The sequence below is a fragment of the Monodon monoceros genome, unplaced genomic scaffold (assembly GCF_005190385.1).
Source record: "Monodon monoceros isolate NGI ecotype Baffin Bay Population unplaced genomic scaffold, NGI_Narwhal_1 Super_Scaffold_20, whole genome shotgun sequence".
Lineage (NCBI taxonomy): Eukaryota > Metazoa > Chordata > Mammalia > Artiodactyla > Monodontidae > Monodon > Monodon monoceros.
Genome location: NW_021703777.1, coordinates 130,428,234 through 130,435,946, shown reverse-complemented (window position 1 = coordinate 130,435,946; position 7,713 = coordinate 130,428,234).

Here is a 7,713-nt window from a genome sequence, read left to right as displayed (position 1 = left end):
TTACTGTGGAAGGATACAGATTAAAATCAGCAATGGAAAAGGTGCATGCAGTAGAGTCCAAGAAAATGAGGGCCAGAGCTTCCAGTTGTCCTCTTTCAGTGGAGTCATGTGGACAGCACTAATTTCTTTGAAGAACAATGTGTGACAATACACATGGAGTATTGTCAGCCAAGGACACTCACAGGAACCTTGGTGTTCAGAGATTTTATTGGATATTGGTCACATAGACAAGGACAAACATCTGCATAGCTGACCTTAGTCTTCAGGCCCTCTGAAAACTGAGCTGATAACAGAGTTGCCCAAGAGCCCCACCATAAATCACATTGTTAGCATAGACTATCTGGCATGGTCCAAGGTCCCCAGGTAAACAAGGCACTCTTTTAAGTCAGGACATTCCCAGGGCTTAGAGATTCCCTCCCAGGAGTTGGGGACAAAGGGTCAGACCGTTCTTTGGTCAGGGTTAATCTTTTATTGCATAGCTTGCTTCCTCATATCATCCAAGTTCTCTGATCAGCACTTCAGGAAGGCTTCATTAACCACATAATCTATAATCACTGGCACTATCGCTCACCCCTCAATCTGCTATCTTATTTTTTACCTTTGCACTTACCAATAAGTTACATGCTAATTTGTTTGTTTATTTTATAATGCTTGTCCCTCAACTAGAACATGAACTCTATGTGGGCAGAATTTTTCTCTAAGTCACTATTGCATCCCTGTGGATTAGGTCCTGAAAAGATATTTTCAATAAGTGAATCTAAAACAAGTAGACTTGGTTAATTCAATTGCTCAAGTATGTATATGTAAAATGTAATATCTTGAACAAAGTCTGATGTAGAGTTAATAACTTTTTGTGAGTGGGACAAAACCAAAATTTGTCAATTATGTTTTCTTTCTTGGATTTTTCTTATTACATGAAGACTGAATTGTTTAACAGGCTATTTCTCATTCAGTATGAGAGATTATCACAGTTAGATAAATGTCATATTCTCAGAGATTATAAGGATTTTTGATAGTTGTGAAAATAAATTATTGATTTAAACTATATTAAAGTTTAAGAAAATTCAGCATTTTATCCCACTTATAAAGGTAAGAGATTGATTTTTTAATTTTTATTTTATTATTTTTAAATAGATCTTTATTGGAGTATAATTGCTTCACAATACTGTGTTAGTTTCTGTTGTGCAACAAAGCGAATCAATCATATTCATACATATATCCCCATATCCCCTCCCTCTTGAGCCTCCCTCCCACCCTCACTATCCCACGTATCTAGGTCATTGCAAAGCACCGAGCTGATCTCCCTGTGCTATGCAGTTGCTTCCCACTTGCCATCCATTTTACATTCGGTAGTATATATATATGTCAATGCTACTCTCTCACTTCATCCCAGCTTTCCTTTCCCTGCTGTGTCCTCAAGTCCATTCTCTACGTCTGCATCTTTATTCCTGCCCTGCCACTATGTTCATCAGAACCATTTTTTGTTTGTTTTTTAGATTCCATATATATGTGTTAGCATACGTTACTTGTTTTTTCTCTTTCTGACTTACTTCACTTTGTATGACAGACTCTAGGTCTATCCACCTCACTACAAATAACTTACTTCCGTTTCTTTTTATGGCTGGGTAATATTCCATTGTATATATGTGCCATATCTTCCTTATCCATTCATCTGCCGAAGGACATTTAGGTTGGTTCCATGACCTGACTACTGTAAATAGTGCTACAGTGAACATTGTGGTACATGTCTCTTTTTGAATTATGGCTTTCTTAGGGTATATACCCAGTAGTGGGATTGCTGGGTCATATGGTAGTTCTGTTTTTAGTTTTTTAAAGTACCTCCGTATTGTTCTCCATAGTGGTTGTATCAATTTACATTCCCACCAGCAGTGCAGGAGGGTTCCTTTTTTACCATGCCCTTTCCAGAATTTATTGTGTCTAGATTTTTGATAATGGCCATTCTGAGCAGTGTGAGGTGATACCTCATTGTAGTTTTGATTTGCATTTCTCTAATAATTAGTGATGTTGAGCATGTTTTCATGTTCCTCTTGGCCATGTGTATGGCTTCTTTGGTGAAATGTCTATTTAGGTCTTCCGCCCATTTTTTAATTGAATTGTTTGTTTTTTTGATATTGATCTCCATGAGTTGTTTGTATATTGTGGAGATTAATCCTTTGTCTGTTGTTTCATTTGCTAATATTTTCTCCCATTCTGAGGGTTGTCTTTTCATCTTGTTTATGGTTTCCTTTGCTGTGCAAAAGATTTGAAGTTTAATTAAGTCCAATTTGTTTATTTTTGTTTTTATTTCCATTACTGTAGTTCAAAAAAGATCTTGCTGTAGTTTATGTCAAACAGTGTTTTTCCTATGTTTTTCTCTAAGAGTTTTATAGTGTCTAGTCTTACATTTAGGTCTTTAATCCATTTTGAGTTTATTTTAGTGTATGGTGTTAGGGAGTGTTCTAATTTCATTCTTTTACATGTAGCTGTCCAGTTTTCCCAGCACCACTTATTGAAGAGGCTGTCTTTTCTCCATTGTATGTTCTTGCCTCCTTTGTTGTAAATTAGGTGACCGTATGTGCGTGGGTTTATCTCTGGGCTTTCTATCTTGTACCATTGATCTATATTTCTGTTTTTGTGCCAGTACCATACTGTCTTTATTACTGTTGCTTCGTAGTATAGTTTGAAGTTGGGGATCCTGATTCCTCCAGCTCCATTTTTCGTTCTCAAGATTGCTTTGGCTATTCAGGGTCTTTTGTGTTTCCATATGAATTGTAAAATTTTTTGTTTTAATTCTGTGAAGAATGCCACTGGTTGTTTGATAGGGATTACGTTGAATCTGTGGATTGCTTTGGGTAGTATAGTCATTTTCATAATATTGATCCTTCCAATCCAAGAACATGGTATATCTGTCCATCTGTTTATGTCATCTTTGATTTCTTTCATCAGTGTTTTATAGTTTTCTCAGTACAAGTCTTTTGCCTCCTTAGGTAAGTTTATTCATAGGTATTTTTGTTGTTGTTGTTGCAGTGGTAAATGGGTTTGTTTCCTTAATTTCTCTTTCTGATTTTTCACTGTTGGTGTATAGGAATGCCAGAGATTTCCTTGCATTAATTTTGTATCATGCACCCTTACCAAATTCACTGATTAATTCTAGTAGTGTTCTGGTGGCATCTTTAGGATTTTCTCTGTATAGTACCATGTTATCAGGAAACAGTGACAGTTTTACTTCTTCTTTTCCAGTTTGTATTCCTTTTATTTCCTTTTCTTCTCTGATTGCCGTGGCTAGGATTTCCAAAACTATGTTGAATAAGAGTGGTGAGATTGGACATCCTTGTCTTGTTCCTGATCTTAGTGGAAATGCTTTCAGTTTTTCACCATTGAGTATGAAGTTTGATGTGGGTTTGTCATATATGGCCTTAATTATGTTGTGGTAAGTTCCCTCTATGTCCACTTTCTGGATTGTTTTTATCATAAATTGGTGTTGAATTTTGTCAAAATCTTTTTCTGCATCTGTTGAGATGATCATATGGTTTTTATTCTTTAATTTGTTGATATGGTGTATCACATTGGTTGATTTGCATATATTGAAGAATCCTTGCATCCCTGGGATAAATCCCACTTGATTATGGTGTATGATCCTTTTAATATGTTGTTGGATTCTGTTTGCTAGTATTTTGTTCAGGATTTTTGCATCTTTGTTCATCAGTGATATTGTTATATAATTTTCTTTTTTGTGATATCTTTTTCTGGTGTTGGTATCAGAGTAATGGTGGCTTTGTAGAATGAGTTTAGGAGTGTTTCTCCCTCTGCAATTTTTTGGAAGAGTTTGAGAAGGATAGGTGTTAGCTCTTCTCTAAATAAATGTTTGATAGAATTCACCTGTGAAGCCATCTGGTCCTGGACTTTTGTTTGTTGGAATGTTTTTATTTACAGTTTCAATTTCATTACTTGTGATAATTCTGTTTATATTTTCTAACTCTTCCTGGTTCAGTCTTGGAAAATTGTACCTTTCCAAGACTTTGTCCATTTCTTCTTTTTTGTCCATTTTATTGGCATACAGTTGTTTTTAGTAGTCTCTTATAATCCTTTGTATTTCTGCAGTGTCAGTTGTGATTTCCTCATTTTCATTTCTAATTTTATTGTTTTGCATCCTCTCCTCTTTTTTCTTGATGAGTCTGGCTAAGGGTTTATCAATTTTGTTTATCTTCTCAAAGAACCAGCTTTTAGTTTTATTAATCTTTGCTATTTTTTTCTTCATTTCTATTTCATTTATTTCTGCTCTGATCTTTGTGATTTCATTTTGTCTACTGACTTTAGTTTTTCTTTGTTCTTCTTTCTCTAGTTGCTTTAGGTGTAGGGTTATATTGTTTATTTGAGAGTCTTCTTGTTTCTTGAGGTGAGGTTGAATTGATATAAACTTCCCTCTTAGAACTGCTTTTGCTGCATCCCATAGGTTTTGGGTCATTTTGTTTTCATTGTCATTTGCTTCTATGTATTTTTTAATTTATTCTTTGATTTTTGCAGTGATCTCTTGGTTATTTAGTAGTGCAGTGTTTAGCCTCCATGTATCTGTGGCTTTTACAGTTTTTTCCTGTAATCGATTTCCAATCTCCTAGTGTTGTGGTCAGAAAAGATTCTTGGTGCGATTTCAATTTTCTTAAATTTTCCAAGGCTTGATTTGTGACCCAAGTTGTGATCTATCCTGGAGAATGTTCTGTATGCACTTGAGAAGAAAGTTATTCTGCCACTTTTAGGTAGAATGTTCTGTAAATATCAGTTAAATCTATCTGGTCTATTGTGTCATTTAAAGCTTGTGTTTCCTTATTTATTTTCTGTTTTGATGATCTGTCCATTGCTGTAAGTGGGCTGTTAAAGTCCCTTACTATTATTGTGTTACTGTTGATTTCCCCTTTCATGGTTGTTAGCATTTGCTTTATGTATTGGGGTGCTCCTGCTATGTTGGGTGCATAAACATTTATAATTGTTATATATTCTTGGATTCATCCTTTGATCATTATGTAGTGTCCCACCTTATCTCTTGTAACAGTCTTTATATTAAAGTCTATTTTATCTGATACGAGTATTGCTACTCTAGCTTTCTTTTGATTTCCATTTGCGTGGAATATCTTTTTCTATCCCTTCACTTTCAGTCTATATGTGTCCCTAGGTCTGAAGTGGGTCTCTTGTAGACAGCATATATACGGGTCTTGTTTTTGTATCCGTTCAGGCAGTCTGTGTCTTTTGGTTGGGGCATTTACTCCGCTTACATTCAAGGTTATTATCGATATGTATGTTCCTGTTACCATTTTCTTCATTGTTTTGGGTTTGTTTTTGTGGGTCTTTTTCTTCTCTTGTGTTTCCTGCTTGGAGAAGTTTCTTTAGCATTTGTTGTAAAGCTAGTTTGGTGGTGCTGAATTCTCTTAGCTTTTGCTTGTCTGTAAAGCTTTTGATTTCTCCATCAAATCTGAATGAGATCCTTGCTGGTTAGAGTAATCTTGGTTTTAAGTTTTTCTCTTTCATCACTTTAAGTATATCTTGCCACTCCCTTCTGGCCTGCAGAGTTTCTGCTGAAAAATCAGCTGATAACCTTATGGGAATTCCTTTGTATGTTACTCTTTGTTTTTTTTTCCCTTGCTGCTTTTAATATTTTTTTCTTTGAATTTAATTTTTGCTAATTTGATTAATATGTGTCTTGGTGTGTTTTTCCTAGGATTTATCCTGTATGGGACTCTCTGTGCTTCCTGGACTTGGGTGACTATTTCCTTTCCCATGTTAGGGAAGTTTTCAACTATAATGTCTTCAAATATTTTCTCAGACCCTTTCTTTTTCTCTTCTTCCTCTGGGACCCCTATAATTCGAATGTTGGTGTGCTTAATGTTGTCCCAGAGGTCTCTAAAATTGTCTTCAATTCTTTTCATTCTTTTTTCTTTATTCTGCTCCTCAGCAGTTATTTCCACCATTTTGTCTTCCAGGTCACTTATTCGTTCTTCTGCCTCAGTTATTCTGTTATTGATTCCTTCTAGTGTATTTTTCATTTCAGTTATTGTGTTGTTCATCTCTGTTTGTTTGTTCTTTAGTTCTTCTAAATCTCTGTTAAGCATTTCTTGTATTTTCTCAGTCTATGCCACCATTCTATTTCCGAGATTCTGGATCATCTTTACTATCATTACTCTGAATTCTTTTTCAAGTAGATTGCCTATTGCCTCTTCATTTATTTGCTCTTGTAGGTTTTTACCTTGTTCCTTCATCTTGACACTTGGCATGTTGTTTTGCCATCTCTCTTTTTCTTTTTTTTTAATTGGTATGGTTGTGTTCCTGTCTTACTGGTTGTTTGGCCTGAGGCTTCCAACACTGGGGTTTGTAGGCTGTTGGGTAGAGCTGGGTCTTGGTGCTGAGATGTGGACCTCTGTGAGACCTCACTCCGATGAATATTCCCTGGGGTCTGAGGTTCTCTGTTAGTCCAGTGGTTTGGATTTGGAGCTCCCACTGCAGAAGCTTTGGCCTGCCCCTGGACTTGTGAACTAAGATCACGCAAGCCGCCTGAGGCGGGAAAAAAAAAAAGCAATAACAAAGTAAAAATTAAAATTAGACTAGGAAACTAACAGATATTTTAGGAAGAATATAAAAATAAAAATATAGATGAATCAACAACTGGAAGGTACCTGAGAGCTGGGTAGACTTCTCCAGCCAATTGGGCAGGGGAAACGCTGTGCACACTCCCCTCTGATCCAAGCCCCCGAGGGTCACTCCAGACGTGGGAACCCCTCCCCCATCTCAGGCACCCCTCAGGGGACACTGGTCCTTTCTGGCCTCCACTTCTCCTCCCCACTCAGTCCCCCCATTTCTTACTGGTTCGCTTGGGAGTTCTTCCCATCTCCTTGGGTGTCGGGGTCCCCCACCAGCATCTGGCAGTCACCCTAGTTGTGGCGAGACACAAACTCTGTGTCTTACCACACTGCCATCTTGACTCCTCTCCAAGATTGATTTTTTTAGATATCTCAAATCAGGCAGAATTGAAATCATGTTTATTTCTTCATTAGGCAACAAATTCTACAATTTCTTCTTTAGAAAGATAAAAATTTAAGTATTAGTGTTCTATGCAAGTTCATATTAATAAAAACATTTTTCCAGTACATTGTGATAAGTAAAAAGATTGGGATAGATTGCATTTTGGTAAACATCAGTGAAAGATTCATGTATAGAAAAAAGTGTCTAACATGAACAACTCAGTCCTAAATCTAAATGTGAACATCGACTGAGAATGTCCTTTGAGAAGAAATATACTAAAGAATTGTATAAAACTTACTCATACATGGTTATTATACTAGTTTTTCCACTAATTGTTAAAGAATCACTAGGTAGTATTTCATTCCACTCTCATCTGTTCAATCTCTATTTAATGTCTTTCAATTCAAAGAAGTACATAGCGTGGAAGAATAAAGACACAGGATACTTTTAGATTTTATATTACCCCTTATGAAGTTACATTATATTTGAACAAGTTTTTATATCTCTCTGTTTATGGAAAGTTTAGCTCATGCATGTACTAATGACAGGAAGGAAGTTATCATAGAACAAATTATTTTTTGTGAGTCTCAGGAAAGAGATATGTCATATAATGTGTAACGTAAAGGTCACCTGGAAATTTGATACTTTTGGAAACTTAAATATAATTGTGTTATGTAGAAATTATAATATTCATTTGATGAATAT